The sequence below is a fragment of the Hypanus sabinus genome, chromosome 9 (genome assembly GCF_030144855.1).
Source record: "Hypanus sabinus isolate sHypSab1 chromosome 9, sHypSab1.hap1, whole genome shotgun sequence".
In the NCBI taxonomy this organism is placed as follows: Eukaryota; Metazoa; Chordata; class Chondrichthyes; order Myliobatiformes; family Dasyatidae; genus Hypanus; species Hypanus sabinus.
Window position 1 is genome coordinate 121714532 of NC_082714.1, and position 22093 is coordinate 121736624.

Sequence of the window (22093 nt, forward strand, 5' to 3'; positions counted from 1 at the left end):
AAAAAGAGGGGAGGTCCTGAAAAAAGAATACAGAGAGTTAGGAAGAAAGCTGAGAAGCAGGACCTCAATTGTAGTAATCTCAAGATTGCTGCCTGAGCCACATGACAGTGAGGGTAGAAATAGAATGAGATGGCAGATAAATGTGTGGCTGAAGAATTGGAGCAGGAGGCAGGGACCTAGATTTCTGGATAACTGGAATCTCTTCTGGGGCAGGTGGGGCCTGTACAAAAGGAAGAGTTGCAGTTTGAATCCAAGGGGTAGCAATATTCTTGCAGACAGGTTTACTAGAGCTGCTGGGAGTGATTAAAACTAACATGGCGGGAGATGAGAACGAGTATGAGGGAGCTGAAGATGAGCTAGCAGTTTTACTAGTAGATGATGGATGTAACACGAATGTGAAGGAAGATTAAGCCAATGAATGAGTGCAAATGCAGACAGAACAAAGAGTTGTACCACAGAGACAAAATATAAAAGGGCGAAGAATACAGGACTGAAGGTTCTATATTTAAATGTGTTTATCATTCAGAATATTAGATGGACAAACTTGTGGCGCAGTTACAAATTGGGCAGTATGACATTGTGGGCATCACAGAGTCGTGGCTGAAAGAAGGCCACAGCTGGGCATTTAACTTCAAAGAATATACTTTGTATTAAAAGGACTGGCAGGAAGGCATAGGCGGTGGTGTGGCTCTGTTGGCAAGAGATGGAATTATATATTTAGAAAGAGGTGACATAGGATCAGAGAATATTGAATCATTGTGGGTGGAGGCAAGAAATTGCAAAGGTAAAAAAACCATTACAGGAATCATATATAGATCTCCAAATGGTAGCCAAGATGTGGGGTTAAGATTGCAAAGGGAGCTGGAAAAGGCATGTAATAAGGCTAATAACAAATTTGTAATGGGGGACTTCAATATGCAAGGGAATTGGGAAAATCAGGTTGTGTCGGATCACAAGAGAGAGAATTTATTGAATGCCTATGAGATTACTTTTTAGAGCAGCTTGTGCTTGCGTCTGTTCGGGGAAAGGTTATCTTAGATTGGGTGTTGTATAATAACCCAGATCTTATTAGGGAGTTTAATGTAAAGGAACCCTTAGGAGGCAGTGATCATGATACGATTGAATTCACATTGCAATGTATAAGTCTGATGTATCAGTATCAGAATGGAATAAAGGGAATTACAGAGGCATTAGAGGGGACATTGCCCAGGTAGATTAGAGGAGGATAGTGGCAGAGGTGACAGCATCAAATCAAATTAAGTTTAATGATCATTCAAACCAGACATAGACATAGCTGAATGAGACTGTGTTCACATTAAATTATCTCGAATTGCTATATATTTGAATACAATATAAATTCACATTCTGAATTAATAATCTGAGGTAAAGTCACTTGGGATCAAATGTGTAACTACAAAAACCAAGGTGAAGTAGGACCCTGACAGGAGAAATTAATTCCAAAGGCTTTGTTGGATACAAGCTCATTTATCATACTAATTTATGTCACACATTAACACAGACCAGTTATAGTTCTCAATAATAATCTCCCAAAAGTCTACCTAAAGAAGTGTGTTAATTCTACATGTGTAATGTTTGATGGTACAATCCTCATCACATCAGTGAAAATAATGTCTTCTCCACATTAAAAACATATAGGGGAGCTTCAGCATTTTTATCAGTGAAAGCACCAAGTTCTTTCTTGAACCAGCCTCGTTAAATGAATCAAAGTTTCCATGAGTAAAAGAATAAAAGAGCCCAAGTTACATTTAAATCTGATGGAGCATTTGCTACTTCATTTAGCATTTGAACAAGTGTTCAAATTCTCACTGTTACCATCAGGTAGGAGATATAGCAGCCTGAAGGCACACACTCAGCAATTCAGAAATAGCTTCTTCCCCTCTGCCATCCAAGTCAAATCAATTCAAGACAACTCACTTTTATTGTCATTTCGACCATAAATGCTATGTACAGTACATAGTAAAAATGAGACAACGTTTTTCAGGACCATGGTGTTACACGACACAGTACAAAAACTAGACTGAACTACATAAAAAACAACACAGAGAGAAAAACACAACTACACTAGACTACAGACCTACCCAGGACTGCATAAAGTACACAAAACAGTGCAGGAATTACAATGAATAATAAACAAGACAATAGGGCAGTAAGGTGTCAGTCCAGGCTCTGGGTATTGAGGAGTCTGATTGCTTGGGGGAAGAAACTAAATTACTAATTACTAAATAGACAATGAAGCCTTGGATATTACCTCACTTCTTTAATACGCAGTATTTCTGTTTTTGCACATTTTTAAAAATCTATTCAATATACGTAGTTGATTTGCATGTTTATTTATTATTATGTTTTATTTTTATTATTCTCTCTCTCTCTTTCTGCTAGATTATGTATTGCATTGAACTGCTGCTGCTAAGTTAACAAATTTCATGTCACTTGCCAGTGACAACAAACCTGATTCTGATTAACAAAGGATAGACTTCCTTCACATTATCAGTAGGGTTTCTGTTGGCCCACTCTAAAATGTGCTCTGGGCTTGCAATACAATCCATCCGTTTTCCTACAGTTCCTGGACTCTGCACTGAGCTTCTCCAAGAAAGTAGGGGCTGCAAAAAATACGTTGTGATTATTTTCAAATTCTGTCATTACTATCACTTCACAAATATAAATATACATGAGATGGGTGAATGGGAGCAGGAAGCTATGAAATGAGATTTCTAGGAATAACATCCAAGTAGATTTGCTAAACGTATTGCTTCCTGCTACACCTGTTCATGAGAAGCAAAATTATATATTTTCAAATGCAAAAATGATCAGACATTACCCTGTGAATATTTATAATATGAAATGTCAGATTTTATAAGGAGAAATTTAATCAGATTCTTGTAGCAGTGAAAGAAACTTCAGTTGTAAGCTTTAAAAAAATGCCATTGCAGTTCTCACTGGTGTCCTGGTCAACATCCATCTTTCAACTAACAGCAGATATTGGGTTATTTATCTGAAACGGTGGTGACTTCTAATTGCTGTACTTCCCCCACACTAAAACTGTGACACTTCATGATTGCTCAATTAGTTGGGAAGCACTTCAGATCATCCTGAGATCAAGAAAGTAGCTATGTAAATACAAGTCTTTTCTTTTCACACTGAGAAGTAAGTTCAAATATGGCTGAAAAATATACATGTGTTGAAGATGTTCCTTTCTTCTTCAACAGTAAGGATTGTGTCTGTTGTCTCTGTGCACAGCTACATATACATTAAATAAAAGCATGCACATGGGAGATGGCTTTATCTAATGTATTCACATTGCAGCGAGAGAGAGAGAGAGAGAGAGAGAGAGAGAGAGAGAGAGAGAGAGAGAGAGAGAGAGAGAACAATGCACATGTGTGGACAACAGGGCATGCACAGACAACAGATCAATAAATACTGCTAAAGGGGGAGTCATTGCTCTAAAAGAAGTAGATCCATACATTACAATTCATTCACATTTAGATTAATGCAACATAAACTGTATAAGCACAAAACATAAGCCATTTCTGGTGAAGATAGTCCTCTGAGTGGAGACAGTCTTTGCTGAGGTGGCTGATTTCATTGGTATAACCTCCTACCACTATGAATGAGCATCCACAACAATCAGAAACATGGAGTCCATGAATCGTCTAGCAAAGTCAATATGTACTCTTTGCCGTGGTGAAGATGGACACTCTCGCCACACATTACTCCGGGCGAGACTCTTCATCTTGACTGTAACCAGCTGTCCTTCATTTTCTTACACCCTGGGGCACAGTTTAGAGGGAACCATAACACGAGATCCACGTATCAGCATTCTTTGACACACCGACAGTTGGTCTCATCCCACTGAGCGCTGAGCACTGTAGCACTGTTCAATCTTCTCTTGTGATGCTTGTCAATGACATGTCCACAATATGAGATTTCCTTCTTGGAAAAACTCTCATTTCTCTCTTTGCATGTAGACTGTACTCACTCAGCCTGGTATGCACTTGACTGAGATTCAGGAGGTGCTCTTCTTCATTTTTACCAGTCATGATGATGTCATCAAGGTAACATTGGGTTCCTGGGATATCTTGCAGCACATGATCTATTGGTCTTTGCCAAATTGCTGGAGCTGATATAATGCCAAATACAAAATGATTATACTGGAACAGTCCCTTGTGAGTAACTTCCTGCTTGACTCCACAATCTCCATTTGTGGATAGGCTTTTGTCAAATCAATCTAGGAAAACCTCTCCCTGCCTGCCAAAGATGCAAAAATGTCTTCTATTCATGACAGGGGATACTGCACAGTACACAGCACAGGGCTGATGCTCACCTTGAAATCCCCACATATGTGAATGTCTCCGGCCTTCCCTTTCTTGATCACTGGGACAATGGGCATAGCCCAATCACTCCACTCAACCTTGGAGAGAATTCCAAACACCTCCAAGCTCTGCAGTTCAGCATCTGCTTTTGGATGTAGTTCGTAAGACATCGGACGCACTTTATGGAATCTTGGTTTTGCTGTTTCATCCAGTTCAATTCTGGCGTTCATGTCTTTGAGTTTACCAATCCCATTCTCAACACCTTCCCATTAGCATTACACAGTGTGACTGTGCCAGTCTCTAGTTAGAGCTACCATTTGTGCTGTCGGTGCCTGTTGTTGCCACACTGAGAGCTTTGAGTGCCAGTCCAATTGGATTTTTCTCAACCATTCACATCTGAAAATGGCTGGCCCTCTACTTTTCAGTACATAAAGCTCTAACTGTTGTGTTTGGCCTCCATACGTCACATTGACTTTCAGTTTGCCTTTGGGGGACACTTTTTCACCTGTGTAGTTCTTTAGCTTCACTGAGATCTTCTCAAATGCTATCTTAGAAAACAGTCTATTGTAGTCGGCCTCTGAGACTATAAACAAAGCTGACCCTGTATCCAGCTCCATTTTTTGGTTTTATGCTGGACACATCTATTGTGATCCATATGATATTGGGATCTTCTTCAGTTATACTGAGCAGTTCTAGGCTTAATAGCTCACCTTTGTCAGACTCTATTTTGTCTGATTCTGCTTTACATTTGGTAACTTTATGCATTTGCTTAGTTTTGTGTTTGAGACTCTTCACTCGGTTACTACCTTGCACACTCTATGTAGTCTTGCCTGTGACACATTTTGCAGACTTTTTCTTTGAAACAACAGTCATTTGCATTATGGGAGGATTTACCACACACTAACATCTTTGGTTTTTTACACAATTCAGGGACATTTTGTGCATTTCACATTCTAACAAACTTCTCTGTAGTTCTGCTGCATCCTTGGCTGCAGTATCCAACAATATTGCAATGGTCAATGCCCATTTTAAGGTTAAGTCTCTTTTGGACAGTAGTCTCCTTTGAGTGCTTTGACAATGCATGCCACATACAAGCTTGTCCCTTAATACATCAGAAAGTCCATCTCTAAAGTTATAGTACTGAGAGAGTTTGCATAGTTCTGCATTATATTCAGAACTGCTTTCAACTTTTGAGTGATTCCTTTTGTAAAATCTAAATACTCAGCTATTACTAATGGTTAGGACTAAAGTGATTTTGTAAAATTGTAACCATTTCATCGAATGTCTTGCTTGCTGGCTTTGCAGGTATTGCTAAGTTGTGTAATGGATTGTACATTCTTGCACTCATTAAGCTAGGAAGCGTAGCAGCTTTTATTTGCTCCTCCAGGTTGTTCACGTTACAATACAGTTCCACCCTCTCGATATATGACTCCCAGTCGTCATTAATGCTATCAATTTTGCCAACTTTCTTGACTGAAGTCATCACTGCTTTATTTTCACTTTAAATTCAGCATATCTTTCGCTGTTTCTATGCACTGTACTCATGCACTTATTAGTTTCCATGACAGCCTTCTCCGTACTTTTTAATTCTCGCTGTTTCATCCTGTAACTGTTGCTGTAGTTTGTGATATTTTCTGACATTCAGGTATGTACCCATCATCAAATTGTTTTGTCTGTGCACAACGACATACATATTAAATAAAAACATACATGCGGGAGGTGGCTTTAACTGGTGTATTCTTATTGCAGAGAAAGACAGAGAGAAAACAATGTGCACGCGTGGGCAACAATGCATGTGTCGATAACAGGTGAATACATAGTGCTAAGGGGAAGACATAGATCCATACATTACAGAGTCTGTTGTGGTTGAAGCCAACTTTGTGGGATCAGCAGACTCAGGGAAAACAGAATGTGCTTTTCAGCCTGGTCGGGTAGGCAATTTGGGATGTTGGTCCTTCTTCAGCTACTTGTCATGCATTGTGTATACTCCTGATACAGGGATCCAAGGTGCTCAGTCACTTCCTGAATGCTTCTGCTCTATTTTGAACAGCTATCAACCTGCGATTCTCAAGAGCCAGTGAGATCAATATATTTATTCAAGGAGTCGGTATGAGCACTTTAGAAACTTCCTGGGACACAGATTCATACAGTATGGGAAAAGGCCCTTTTGCCCAACCGATTGATGCAAACCAAGATACCTGATTAAACTAGCCTCCTTTATCTGCATTTGGCCCATGTCTCTATAAACATGGGGTTTCAATCCTTTTTTATGCCATGGACCCCTACTATTAGCCAAGGGGTCTGTGAGCCCAAGTTGGGAACCCCTTCTCTAAACCTTTCTTATCCAAGTACCTGTCCAAATATCTTATAAATGTTCTAATAGTATTTTCCTGTGCTACTTTCTCTGGCAGCTCATCCTACGCATGTATCACCATCAGGAAGAAAGAAGTTGTCTCTCAGGGTCCTATTAAATATCTTCCATCACAGTGCAAAACTATACCTTCTAGTTCTTTATTCCCACCCAGTGAAAAAAAGACTGTCCATATTCCCCCTATTTTTGCCCCTCGTGATTTTATACAGCTCTATACAGTCAACCTCATTCTCTTGTACTCCAGTGAGAAAAGTCCCAGCCTGCTCAACCTTCCTCCATAACTCAGTTCCTTAAATCCCAGGAACATCCTCAAAGCCTTTTGTACACTTTCCAGCATAATTACATCTTTCCTATAAGAGGTTACCAAAACTGAACACAATATTCCAAAAGTAACTTCAGTAACACATTGTACAACTGCAACAGTCCAACTGCTGTACTCACAGCCCTGACTGATGAAGGCCAGCGTGTCAAAAGTCTTCTTCGTCACCCTGTCTACCTGAGACACCACTTTCAGGAAACCAGTAATCCTGGGTCTCTCTTTACTATGCATTTGTCTCTAGGCATGCTGAGATTGCAGACTGAGGAATGTCACAGTACAGGAACTAGGGATTGTTAGAGAAGAGTTCATGCCTTAATTCTCGTATTATGGATTTCCACTTTAAATTGCAATGTCACTTGGGCCAAGAATTTCTGCACAGTAGTATAGTGAAAATTTGGGGGCCTGCCTCATCACCCAGTCCCCGATCACAAACCTCTTACCTAACACACTCCCCACCTATGCGAGCCTCATTGTCATTCAAGTCTCAGACTACATTTAACTACATTGCATTCACAAATCGATCAGCTGGACCAGGGCTGTTGCGTTTTCATGGGGACACCTAAAGAAGGCAAAGAAAAATATTTTAAATTATACAGAATAAATTGAATATTTTACGAAAACATCTTAATCACTAAGTTCAGTTGAAAGGGCATTCATTTAAAAACTTGCTTAAATGTTACTTTTCCAGTAAAAGCCTCTACTGAATGCCTCCTCAGTTTCAGCTTAATTTAAATTAACGGATGTTAAATTACTTTCCAGTATTGCTTTCCTCTTGGTCTTATGTTGAGCTTACAATAATTTTCAATGATAGCACTAATGAAGTAGCACCTAAAGTTTAATTAATCATATTACCTTTATTAAAGAATTTCAGAGAAAGATATGAGTCATTAATTTCAATATCCATATCAATAAACATCAACAGGAAGCACAAGAAACAAAAATGCACTTTTCTGCCTCTTCCAGAAATCTGTGAACAGACACCTATGGCACTCTTATTAACATCTGAAGAAGAAGGTTGTTAATTGCTGTCTAGACATTTTATTGCTGCAATAAGTTTCTAACAGTTAATGCTATGTTTTTAAGGGCTAAAACATTCAGACTAAACAATTAGTTCATTCCATTCACAAAACACCTGATTTATAATGCAATCCCCTGCTGTGCATGGGCCAGGTTTTACAGCCCCCGATATGTTTGAATGTAAGGTCAAGATGTTCCCCTATTGTTTTTTTAAAGTATTTTATTAATTAAAGAGAGCATTATCAATTTGCACAGTTGGACAGTTGAGAACCAGCAGCAATTGTGAAAGTAGGAAATTTTAATTTCTTGAGCAGCTAACAAGAAGGATATAGAGTGAGAAGTTCCATGAGAAGAAATTATGCAGGAGGAGATTGCAACTTGTGTCTGATGTTCTGGCATGGACTCTGCACCAATGACAAATTTACCCCCGAGTGTTTTCTTCAGGAAGTTTAAAAGTTTGAAATTCCAGAATTTGCATACATAAGCAATATCCGTGATATTCAATAACATTAGGATAATTTAAACAATAAAGAGAGGAATGATTTAAGTTGTTTGTCTTTCTCATTCATCTGCAGACATATTTTATCCTAGATTTTACGATGTTTTATAATATTTCAATAATATTTACCTTGGAATATTTGTTGCCAGCAAATTGCCTTGAATCATGAATAATCTGCTTATGATACTCAATGCTACCCATTCTGTTCCCTTAGGAGATGACTGCCCATAATGCTAACTTCTTTAAGTATGTTTTAAACACTGCCAAAAATGGCTTCAAAAGTCCTGCAGTTCTGATTTATTTGTGACACAAATCCAACTTCCTGAAGACTGTAAAAGAACATTAAGATGCATTCACTATTATTTTGAACATTTCCTTCAAAGGTAAGCCATTTCAGTCATAAAAAATTATTTTAAGCAAAGGTATTTTCAGACTGAGCTCCATTAAATACTCAAGTTATCATTACATTCACTGATTCATTGGTAAGTATGTTAACTAGTAAGTTGAGCCATGGAGACCTGAAGGCATATTTTCAGTGATTAGTTCATTTAGAGAATATAGGAGACAATATCAAAATGAGCACCTCTCAAATGTGATTTACTTACTATACATTAACGACAGAAATTCGAGTGATCTTGAAGATCAAGAAGGTAGAACTGTGCCTTGTTTCGCCTTTCAATTAACTCCTATCAATAGAAAGCTCACTAGAAGTAAGATGCAGTAACAAAGAGGGGGACGCTGATAATGATAAAATGTTTTGAGAGGTGGTTGATGAAAAATATCAGTCCCTGCCTGAGAAGCAACTTGGATCTACTCCAGTATGCCTAGCTGTGCAAGAGTTCCACAGTAGATGCCATCTCATTGGCTCTTCACTCAACTCTGGAAGATTTGGACAGAGAAGATGCATACATCAACTACAGCATGGCATTCAATGCTGTCATCATCTCTAAACTAATCAATAAGCTTCAAGACTTTAGCCTCAAAACCTCCTTGTGCAATTAGATCTTCGATTTCTTCATTTGCAGACCCCAGTCAGTTGGGATTGACAACAGCATCTCCTCCATAATCTCCATCAGTAAGCAGCACCACAAGGCTGGGTGCTTAGCCATCTATTCTACCAGCTTTACCATTATGACTGTAATTACATAGCGAATTACAGCTCCAATGGCTTATTCAAGTTTGCTGATGATGTCACTGTTGTAGGCTGAATCAAAGGTGGTGATGAATCAGTATATAGGAAAAAGGTTGAAAATCTGTCTGAGTCGTGCCACAATAGCTGATCATTGACTTCAGGAGAAGGCATGCAGAAGTCCATGAGCCAATCCTCATTGGACGATCAGAGGTGGAGAGATAATTTCACTCAACTTCACTCACTCCATCACTGAACAGTTTGCACAATCTATGGACACTCTTTCAAGGACTCTTCCATCTTACATTCTTGATATTTATTGCTTACTTATTTATTATTAATTTTTTTGTTATTTGCACAGTTTGTTGCCTTTTGCACAGTGGTTGAAAAACCAGTTGATGTGCTCTTCCACTGATTCTACTATGGTTCTTATTCTTTTATTGTTTTATTGAGTATTTCTGCAAGAAAATGGATCTCACAGTTGTATATGGTGACATACAAGGGGTGATTGATAAGTTAGTGGCCTAAGGTAGAAAGAGATGAGTTATTAACTTCAAACTTTCTGCATTTTCGCTCAGAGTTGAACTGTATGTGCATGTAATGAAAGCTGTATAACTCATTTCCTTCTACCTTAGGCCACAATCCTATCAATCACCCCTGCTGTGGAGCTCTTCTACAAAGAAGGGATCCGTATGCTCCATGACCGCTGGAATAAGTGTGTACATGTAGGAGGGGGCTATGTTGAAAAATAAATGTGCTAGATTTTCTACAATTGATTCCTTCTTCCTTAGGCCACGAACTTATCAATCTCCCCTCGTATGTAATTTGTATGTGTTTATATACTTCGATAATATATTTACTTTGAACTTTGAACTGAGATCTGTCACAAAGAGAGATTTTCAAGAGAAAGAGAAAGATACTCCAAAGAAATTGTCAAAGTCCCGTGCAAACAATGCAGCATCACTAATTCATGGCAACTCCGGGCCTAGGATTGTTCAGAACGGAGAAGGAAATTTAGAAAAGGAACTGCACATCATGCATCTCTACACAGGAGGACACAAAGACTTTGCACAGGTGAAAGCACAGAATTCTAAATAAGCTACACAAGCCAATTCCTTTTAGCACTGCCTGCCTCATCTATACAATCTTACATAGGATCGGAGATCCTATAGAACTAAAATGTAAGTATGTCATCCCCAAACCCTCCCCAGGTAAATTTTAGGAAGAATTTCAAGTAGATTGAAAAGAAAGTTATAGAAGTTTGGAATAAGATTAAGGGAATGTGACTAATTAGTCTTTTAAATAGTGCAGGCTTCAAAGAGTAAGTAGCATCATTCTGAACTGTTACTGCGTGATTAGAAACCATTTGAATGGTCATCAAGGAAGGACACTGGAGATTTCAGTCCAATGCCTCTGTATCATAGAATAGCATCCCTTGCACATGCTGTCTGGGCTCAGGCATAAAGGCAATCATGATCAAAAAAACTGTAGATTCTGGAAATCTGAAGTAAAGATTTTCTAATCATGCAAGAGGATCATCTCTTAATAGATCAATAGTTACATTTAATATCAGAGAATGCATACAATATACAGCCTGAAATTCTTGTTCTTCACGAACACCCACGAAAACAGAAGAGTGCCCTAAAGAATGGGTGGCAGTAAAAGTGTTAGAACCCCAAAGCCCCCCCCACTCCCTCCTCGATGCAGAAGGAGCTACAAAGCAACAACCCTCCCCCACCTCAGTAAAAAAACCAACAACAACCCCACCCTCCAAGCAAGCAACAGCAAAGCCCACAAGAAAGATCATAATCTGCAGTAAAACAAAAACAAATTGTTCATCTGACCATTCGACATACCACAGGCTCTCTCTCCCTTTAAGAATGGGACAGAGGAGTGTTCCCCTTTCTCAGCGAGAGGGCAGACCAATAAAGACAAACAACTCTCTGATTGTGGTGTAAAAATCTGCCACATCACTTTTTATCTGAGTTCTCCAACTCAAGAATCGGAAGCAAAACTCTCCCACCAATGAGAGAAAGAGAGCGTGCGATTTGCCGAGTACTGAGCCCCCAACAGCCAATCCGCTGCTCCTGATGTTCCACTTCCTCCCATGATGCTTCAGTCACTGACACCAGCTTAGAATTGGCCAAGAAGCCTCAGAACGCCAAGTCCATGCTCATCTTCTATGCCACATCCTTGGGATATCGAAAAGTGGCCAGCTGAGAGCAGGTCCCACTGGTGCAAAGAAGTGATATTTGAGCATAGCTCTAGGTTAGATTTTTTGACAGAACCACATCCACATTGAAAAGGAAAAAGAGAGGCATTAAAGGTAGAAATTAAGCTGTTTCTGCAGATGAGTTCAAAGAAGTCACTGTTGAGTACCATCATATCCCCGTCTCCACAGATGCTGCTTGGCCAGCTGAGCCATTTTCTACTTTGATGTCATTAGTTGATAAAGAATGGACCCAAAGTATAACGGTTGCCAATAAGACCAGATCGCAAGAAGTTAGTATCTTAAAAGAGAATAAAGGAAAATTCGGATTTTGCCAACCAGAGTGAAACTCAGAGTGAAAGAGTCAAACTGGACTATCGTTTTATAAAATATGCACAGAAATTGTAACTTTTTATAGCAGTTTTCAACTTTAAATATTAATGGAGTAAATGCTACTATCCTTTAAGTATTCACAACCTAGAGATCCTTTAAAATTTTCCTCAACAAGAATAATGATCAATAGTTCCTTTCCTCACACAAGGTTGCAGTGGATATTTTCATCCATGACAGCGTAATGTCTGAGGTCATTCATCACAGAAATGATGAATGTCCTCAGTGAAATCTGGGGCCATCATGATCTATTGTTATTCGCCTGACACATCAGCAAACCATTCTGAGAATATTAGACTGCCCTCAATGCAAGATTTCTTTTGGTCAGAAAAGTTATCTTCGAAATTATGGCGAATATATTTGGTGATACTAGGTTGCTACTGTGCCAGAGTTGTTTATCTTCTTCATCATTTTTGTAATTTAGCATATCTTCTTTAAACGTGCCCATTAATTTTTTTGATGACTCGCTTGACCTTGTCTTTTATGCTGGGCTTCCAAGCAAAAGGCAAATTTTGCAAGAATTTTACAAGGTCAGCATTGTCAATGAGGAGTTGAATGTCAGCTAATGCTTTTGCTCATGTGTTATGTCATAATTGAAAAGAATTAAAATGTTTGCCACTATAGTACATTTGCAGGGGCAGCATTTTGGCAAAATGGTGATGTGAAGTTTTGGGGTCCTGAGGGTGTTAGTATGTTACAGCCATGGTCATTCTCATTGAGCAGCCCTGTGCTGATACTGTCCCAGGATTTGAGCAGATTGTGCATATGTATTTGGGGAGGAAATATGAGAGTTACGCTCAGCACTATGTAATTTGGGATAATACTGATTACATCAATTGTTTGCAATGACATCTTCGATTTTTTTTAAATTAAGTACAAGAAGCAAGCAGCATATGCTGATTAAAACAAATGTTGCTCTGTTGCTCAGGAGTGAGCTGGAGTGTTCTCATTACAACACTTCAGAGGATTTGAAACAGAGATTAATCAAGGCCATAAATTCAGTCGGAAAACGTTTAGTTTAAGAATTCTATCTCAAAATGGCACCACAGGGATTTAGTTCAAAAAATAGTTGCAGTGAAAGTGTGCTAAGTCTCCTCCACTCTGAATTGTGGCTGCTTATTCATTAATAACTGACCAGCCCCTGGGTTGGTTTAGTAATGCGGTGAGCAATGCTAACAATCAGCAGATCAAATTCAGTTTAAATCTTGCAAGTTACATTGAAGCTTGTCCCCCTTTGTAGATGGCCAATACTGTTTTAATTTGGAACACAAAGAATTGTAACAGCACCGTGACACTTATCACAGTGTCCAAGGGATTTGTTTGTTCAAGAGAGTAAACCAGAAAACTTTCCAACTGAAAGCTAATTCCACAGCACTATCTACAGCCTATTTACTTTTCTTCTAAAATGGAAGTCATCCCTTATGATTGCACTTCAGGCTGCCTGGCTTCCTCTTGCCTTTAGGGGAGATATCATGGGGATGATATTAGACCTCAAATAGTTCGCACAGATGGTGACCACCCTCAGTCAACAATCTCACATGAATACTTCAGCACTTCTTCACAGTAAGCTACATTGGGAAAATTTCAGTGTCACTAGATGCCATTTTGAACTCTAAATCATAATTTTTTTTGTTTAAGTAGCTTTTGAAAAAGTAAGTGAAATAATAAAATATTTATTTCTTCTTTATACAAATTCATTTGAGTTTCACAATAAAATAAAACATAATTAAAGAAATAATAGTTCAGGAGCATGTTAGCAGCAATAAGAGAAAATATATAAAGCTATTTTAAAAACAGACAGGATTGTTAAGAGTTTCTGTTTGAAGAAATTAGAGCGATATTTTACGTGATTTGTTCTTGGAATCACAATAAACACATCCCTAAGTTTATTGTTTAAAATTATGAACAGCGTAGACAAAATCAGTGTGGCAACTGACAGCAGTTAAAGTATATGAACAAACGTGTATATTTTTAAAGTAACTGAGAAACAATTCTTGTCCTTTTACAGTTGAGAAAAGATTGCAAACACTTACGCAGCTCCTAATGTTTTATAATTTGGATTTGATTTCTTCATGACTTATGATTTCATTTTATTTTTTATTGGTTTCATAACTATACATGGTCATATAGCACTTAGGTTTAATATATGTTCTGAAATTAGAAAAATTAAAACTGTTGATGGGAAACAAGAAGAATAAATGCAACTCCTGGTAGAGTGAAGTCAAAACTCCAAGAATGAAGGACAGATAAATTTGGGCACTTGGATAAACTTAGATTAAACATTATGGTATTGGGTTCACAGTCCGCAAACACCAAAACTCCAAAGGAGATTTTAAGCTTTATCCAATATACTGGTAGCTTCACTGCAGGGAGATTATACTGTATCAATCTACTCTTCAACCTAGCTTACTTCCCAGTCTAGTCTCTGCAGTGAGGTCTTAATTGCCAGTACCACTGCTTGAGTGGTGGGTTCCCCCTCTTCACGAAGGAGGAGACACTTCCCGGCCAACAAAGTAGTTTAAACAGAGTTTGTTTTATTTTTAATGATACATGTTTAAATTTGGACAAATAGTTCTTAACATACATTTCAACTCACAAAGGATTTTTTTCTGGTTTATAAAAGATTTCTGAATTGCAATAGATTTACAAACTACAAAGAATTTCTAAACACAAGTACAATTTTAATGAACTAGTAGAAAATACCAACGAGTTGCAAGTGAACAAGTCATCAGTCACAGAAACCAAAGTTTGAAGAATGAATTCTAGTTCTTCTCTTTGTCATCCCGTCTTCCCATCCTCGTCTTTCCTAACAATCCCTAATGTTCACACAGATAGTTTAGAAGCTTCTGGGCACAGAGATCCAGACATCCAAAATTAATGCCGTGAGAGCTGACTCTCTGAGTACACAAATATTCCACTAGTAATTGATTAACTATACCTGTGACCATATTTGATTTGCCAGGAGACAAAATCAGTCTGGTCCGTAAGCTTCCTTGAATGCAGCCACAATGGTGCAAATAACTTAGTGTTTCCTGATTTGATTCAGGCCAGTTAATAAAACCCTATTGTCTTACGTTGATTAAACATGGGCCTTTAAGACCTCATTGCTTACTTGTTCAACACAAGAGGATGGGGAAGGAATATTGGTTAGAAGTTTAAATTTGTCATAAACAACTCTGATTATTTGAAAACACCATGCAGTTGTGCTAGAAAGCAGAGGTAAGCAATAAGCCTCTCAGAGCTGGAAAGAGAATAGTCATCACATGAGGTCCTGTAAGAATGGTTCATTTTACCACATCATTTCTTGACAAATTGACTGCACAAAACCTCTGTTTTATCATCACCTCCACTGGAAACCCAAAACACGTCAGTCAACCAAATGCCCATGCTGACTTAATTTTCAAGCTGCACCTGCCACAGCTGCCCACTGCTGGTTACAGCAGTAGTACTGGTTCTCTCCAGTAACACAAGGAAGCTCCTACACAACTGCAAGCATTCTGCAGTAGCAGCACCTTTCATTAAAAGGCAACCAGCATCCCTGATTCACCACTTTCTTTTCTGGAAAAGAAACTACTCCAGCATTCTATTTTAAAAACTGAATTGTCAGAGTTGCAGGCTATTGTTTCAAAACTCCAAATTGCTCTCTGTGATGTACTTATGTATTTCTGGGGCGAATCATTGTGGACAGTCAATTAGTAAGGGGACCAGTTTGGATGCAGTGGATATGCTAATATTATCCTTGGCAAGCTGATTACCACATCAGTCATCTGCCACTTTAGAGACAAATATGACAGCCTGTGAACCATGCTTGGCTGGATGTAGATCAGACAGTAAGAATCAATGCACTATTATTGTTATTTCAACAAGTCATTAATACTTTGCAACCTGTGCTGGATCATTCTATGTTCTATTCTACTAGTTGAGATCTAAATGTTGTTGCAACTTCACAAATGTTTTATCCTTTCTACGGTTATTCCAGGTTGCAAAACACTTCAGTTTGTTTAAAGTTGAAGGATCTTTTCAAAGGTTCTGTGAAAATTAGTTGGGTGAATTCAGAGGAATGTGTGTGGAATAGAGTTTGACAGGGAGAGTGAGAAGAAGGCATGTTGAATAGGGCAAGTTGCTCAAAGAGAGAGAAGGAAGGAGAGAACCAGGGCTCTCAGTAGTAGGCCATACAGAGAACAATTCAACCAGAGATGTCTGCTTTAATAAAGATGTTCTTCCTGAACTCTTCCATTTGCTGCAGGTACAATTGCCACATGTAAGGCTGACTAAGGACCACTCTACCAGTGATTGTTAAAGTAACTATTGCAAAGTGTCTGCCTCCTGAAAGATTAGATCTGAATATATTTACAATTTCTTGCAGTATAAACCATTGTATGCAGGAGGTCAGCAATGCTCTTGATTCAAGCTCTGACTACATTTTATTCTGCTTTGCCAAGTGGGCAGTGAAAAAGTATTGGGATTGGATTGAAACGGCATTGCATGACATACAATCCCATTGACTACACCTGTGGATGTCACATGCCAACTCTACCTTACATACACCAAAATATCAAATAGGTATATGAGCCATGGCCAGCAACCCCATGGTTTTCTATATTCTGCCTTCCTGATGCTGCATGTGATGTCATACACACAACCATGGCGAGACTCAACAGACAACACACTGATGAATTCAAGCAGTATCAGGAGATTTCAACCATATTTCACTCTCGACAACCCTACCGACCTTTGGTCATACAAGACAAAATGAAACATTGGATTTCTTGAATGCAAATGTTAAAGATGCATACCGCTCCGCAGCGCTCTCTCCACTTGAAAGATCAGATCACAACTTGGTTCACCTCATGCCCTTGTGTAAGCCTAAAGTAAAGCAACAGCTAGCTTCCACCAAGATGGTAAAGAAATGTTCTCCAGAGGCCATCAAGGCCTTGAAGGGCTGCTTTGAGGTTACTGACCGGAATATGCTTAGTGAACTATATGGAGAGGGCATTAACAGTCTTACTAATTGCATCACTGGCTGCATCAGCTTCTGTGTGGACACTGTGATCATCAGGGACTGTTCGCAGCTTCCCCAACAACAAACCGTGGGTCACCAGTGATCTAAAGGCTCTTCACAACCACAAAAAGAGAACCTTCAGATCAGGAGAAGGAGGAATTGAAACATGTGCAGAGGGAGCTAAAGGAGAAGATCAACGTGGCTGAGGAATACCGGAGAGAGATGGAGAACAACTTGTGCAGAATAGCACATTGGAGGTATGGAGAGGCATGAAGAGCATCACTGGCTTCAATCAGCCTAACTGTAGAGCCTCAGAATGCAACCTGAATGGGCCAATGAGTTGAACCAGTTCTTCAATAGGTTTGACAATTGCCCACCTGTTCACACCCCCTCAGCACACCAGTGCAAGTGCTAAGGCACCCAATGCTCCCTTAGCAACAACACCTCCCCTCCTCCCTCCACTCTCTCAAGTTCAACACATGATGAATAACACAGGCTATCACTGTCTACATCCCTTCCTTGCCCTGCACCTACAATTCAGACTTCCACATACTAACTGCTATTGTCCCGATCTTCATCTCCCTCAGCCCCACCTTCCACCAACACCCCAGTCATCATGGACTCACCTTCACTACTGAGCAAGCGAGACGAGCTCTGGGGAAACTCCGACACAGCAAAGCATTGGGACCAGATGGTGCGAACCATATGGTCCTGAAGGAGTGTGCTGGGCAGCTGTGTGGAGTTCTCCAACACATTTCCAAACTGAGTGTCAGCCTGGAAAGGGACCCAACTGTGTGGTCGCAGTACCCAAGAAGGGTCGACTGAAGGTCTTGAATAACTATTGTCCAGTGGCCCTGACCTCACATCATGAAGGCCATACAGAGGCAGGTCTTGGCTCATCTCTGAATCCTGGTCGGATCAGTCTCTGTTCTCCTGTGGTTTGCCTAGCAGGAACACATCGGAGTCAATGATGCTATCAAGTACCTGCTGAACAGAGCCTATTCTCATTTGGATGAACAGGGCAGCACAGTGAGGATCATGTTATTTGATTTCTCAAGTGACTTCAATACCATATAGCCCTCATTGCTAGGGGCAAAGCTCTGTTTAACGCAATTGTATCCTGGATAATGGATTACATGAGTGGCAGTCCACAGTTTGTGTAGCTTTGGAGCTGAGTTTCAATCATGGCTACAAGCAACACTGGGGCTCCACACTGGACTGTAGTGGCTCCCTTCCTATTTACCCAGTATACTTTGGACTTTAGATACAACACAGAGTTATGTCATCTGCATAAATTCTCTGATGACTCAGCAATATTTGGGTATATAAAGGGACGATGGGAGGTTGAATCCAATGCCTTGATGGAGGGCTTTGTCAAATGGTGCAAGCTGAATCAACATCAACTCAACATCAGAAAGACAAAGGAGATGTTGACGGACTTTAGGAAGACTAAGCCTGCACTGCTCTCTGTTACTATTGATGGTGAAGATGTGGATGTGGTGAGGACCTACAAGTACCTGGGGGTGCACCTGGATGACAGACTTGGGTGGAGCACCAACACAGAGGCTGTGCACAAGAAGGGCCAGAGTCGCCCCAACTTCTTGAGGAGACTGAGATTCTTTGGCGTATGGAGGGCACTCCCTCACATGTTCTACCAGTCTGTTGTTGCCAGTACAATCTTCTATGTGGTGGTGTCTGGGGCAATGGCATCAACACGGGTGATGCCAACAGGTTCAATAAACTCATTAGAAAGGCTGACTCTGTTATAGGGGTCAAACTGGACACACTGGAAGCTGTGGTAGAACAAAGAACCCTATGGAAAACCCTGGCAATTCTGGACAATGTTTCTCACCCTCTGGATGCCACCTTCACTGAACAGTGGAGTACTTTTAGTAAAAGACTAAGACAGATTGACCACAGAGTTTAGACTATAGACTCCTCACCTCGTAATCTGCCTAGTCATGGCCTTGCACCTTATTGTCTGCCTGTACTATACTTTCCTGGTAACTGTAACGCTATGTTCTGTATTCTTCATTTGTTTTTTCTTGTACTACCTTGATGCACCGTTGTAATGAAAAACAATAGTACGTGGGTGGGGACTGCATGCAAATCAAAATTGTTCATTGTACCTCAGTACATGTGACAATAATAAACCAATTTACCAATTAACCAGACTCCTGAAATAGATACTGATCTCTTAGCTCCAACTATGAAAAGAGGTTGGCAGAGAAAATATTTTTAATAGGCATCCATTAGTCTCGGTAGACCATGGATTTGCACCTTGGAAGGTTTCCAGGGTGCAGGCCTGGGCAGGGTTGTATGGGAGACCGGCAGTTGCCCAAGCTGCAAGCCTTTCCCTCGACAACCGGTGTTGTCGCAGATGTGTTTTTAAGTGCCTTGCTCAAAGACACAACAGACTGCCTCAGCTGAAGCTCGAACCAGTGACCTTCAGATCACTAGACCTATGTCTTATTCACTAGGCCACGCGCCAACACTAGAAAATAACTCAATGATTTTCTCAAAGTCTTCTTCAAAAGTGCAACGTCCCCACCAACTTGAGGGCACCCCTGGCCAATGACTGCTCAAGATGCGGAAGGAACATTCTGGAAATCATTGAGAATCTTGGATTTATCCATCAGCATCACTTGGAAGCCCAGCAAAGATGGCAAAAGAGCACGCATTTCCCAAACTTTCCACTCACCTATTACTACAAACAGTTTCTATCCTTTCAGTCCTATGTCCAGATCAGTCACCTCATTGCCTACAGAACTGGAATGGAAGCAAGTCCCTCAAGGGACTGACTCAGAGGAAGAGGAAATTCATAGAGAACTTCATGCAAAGTTAGTAGGAATGTGGACAGACTCTATAACTCATTTGTAGAAATCTTGACTGTCATAAATTTCCATCCAATATTCAAAGTTCGAAGTAGATTTTATTATCCAAGTACACATATGCCACCATACACAATCCTGAGGTTTATTTTCTTGTGGACATACTCAGCAAAGCTATAGAAGAGTAACTATAACAGGATCAATGAAAGATCAACCAGAGTGCAGAAGACAAAGCAATGTGCAAAAGTAAGTATAAATAAATACCAATAAATAACAAGAACAAGAGATAATGAGATAAAAGGTCCTTGAAAGTGAGATCATTGGTTCTGGGAACCATCTCAATGATGGGACAAGTGTATTTGAGTGTAGTTATTCATTTAGCAATTAAACAGAAGTATTTAAAAGCAATAATCAAATGCTTCCCCCCACACCCAACTGGGTTAGCCAGATGTTAAACTTTAATTCTAAGGCAATATGGGAAGACTGACAATGCTAACCTGAGGAGAGTAAAACAGTTTCACAGGGTCTGCAGGGCTGACATAAAAGGACGCAGAATGCTATGATAACATCTCCCTGTAAGGTATGGTACCTCCAGTACTACAGCATTTCCATAGAGTGCTTTGGGATATTTACCTAAGCTATGATGACGCATTGATCATGGCAAAAGAGAAGCTATAAATTCTGTTGTACAGGAACAATGGGGAGATTTTCATTATTAACTGGGTAGCGTCCAATTTTCTGGAATGTATTTTTTTGTCTGCAGCTGGGAAAAAACATGTTCAGATTCACGTAGGCCACAATGCATTATTCATTTCCACAGTTTTCTGCCACTTTGCAATTCGAGTTGTTCATTCTGACAAGCAGTTTCCATGTAGTTTATAAGTATGTGTCAAGTGGAAGTGAAAAGCTATCCATTCACCCTTTTAACGAGAGTCCATCACTTGTTCTATTTTAAAGCAGTTTAATCCAAATTAATTTGCAACTCAAAATTAGCAGTTGGAGTTTGTGTTTCTGGTATACATGAACAGAAGAAATGCTTTCAATTGTGGCAGCTACTGACAGAGGTGGAATTTGCTCAGAGGGATGGTCTCATTTTACCTATGCTTATCATAGCAGTATCTGATAACACATTCAGCCTAAGTAGTTGACAAGAATTTCCACTGCTCAAGCAACATAAATAAGCAGCTTGGGTTCCCCTGGTGGCCTAGTGAATGCACCCAGTTAATGGCTGGGTAATCCCACTCTGCACCTAGTCTACAGTGATGAGCTTTTAAGGATGAGAGAATAACGTACATGAGTTGAGTGCCATTGCAGCAGGAATGGCAGAAAGTACTCCTGATCACTGTTCACCAACTTTGCTGGAGGAATGTGCATGCAGATACCAGGTGAGACAATTAGAGTTAATAGTGCTCCTGCAGCAGTTGAATAACTTGCATTCATTTTTCTTCAGGGCTTACACTTAAGTGAAGAGATAATGCCTTAAGGAGGCAAGGGAAGAAAATTGAAAAGTAAAAGAATGTAAAAGAACAAAACTGCCAAAACAGAATTGTCCTCTGAAGGACACAATAGACTCTGTAAGACTCAGTACTCCACAAAACTTTTGAAGTTGCCTGTACTGTTTATTTTCTAGCTTCTGTTTCTGCTTTAAATCTGCCTTTATTTGTTTTAAAGTTGACCCTGTAATTGAAACCAGAATTTAGGATAAATGCTGGGGTTCTTGGCCTTGAAACTTGCTGGTGTATCATAGGCTAGAGAATTGAAAAGTCAATTGTTGAGTATAATCAGGAGATAATATTGTGAATAGCATGTAACCTGACCTTTGATTGAGCAGTTCCATGTGCATCACACCTAGATGTATTTAGCACACACAGCATGCAGGGCAAGGTCAGTACTCACTGAAGTACCCAGCTGATGGTACCATTGTGAAATTGATTCACCGATGCACAGTTGACCAGCTGGCTTCAGAATCTGCTGAAAACAGTGGAAACCTCTCTC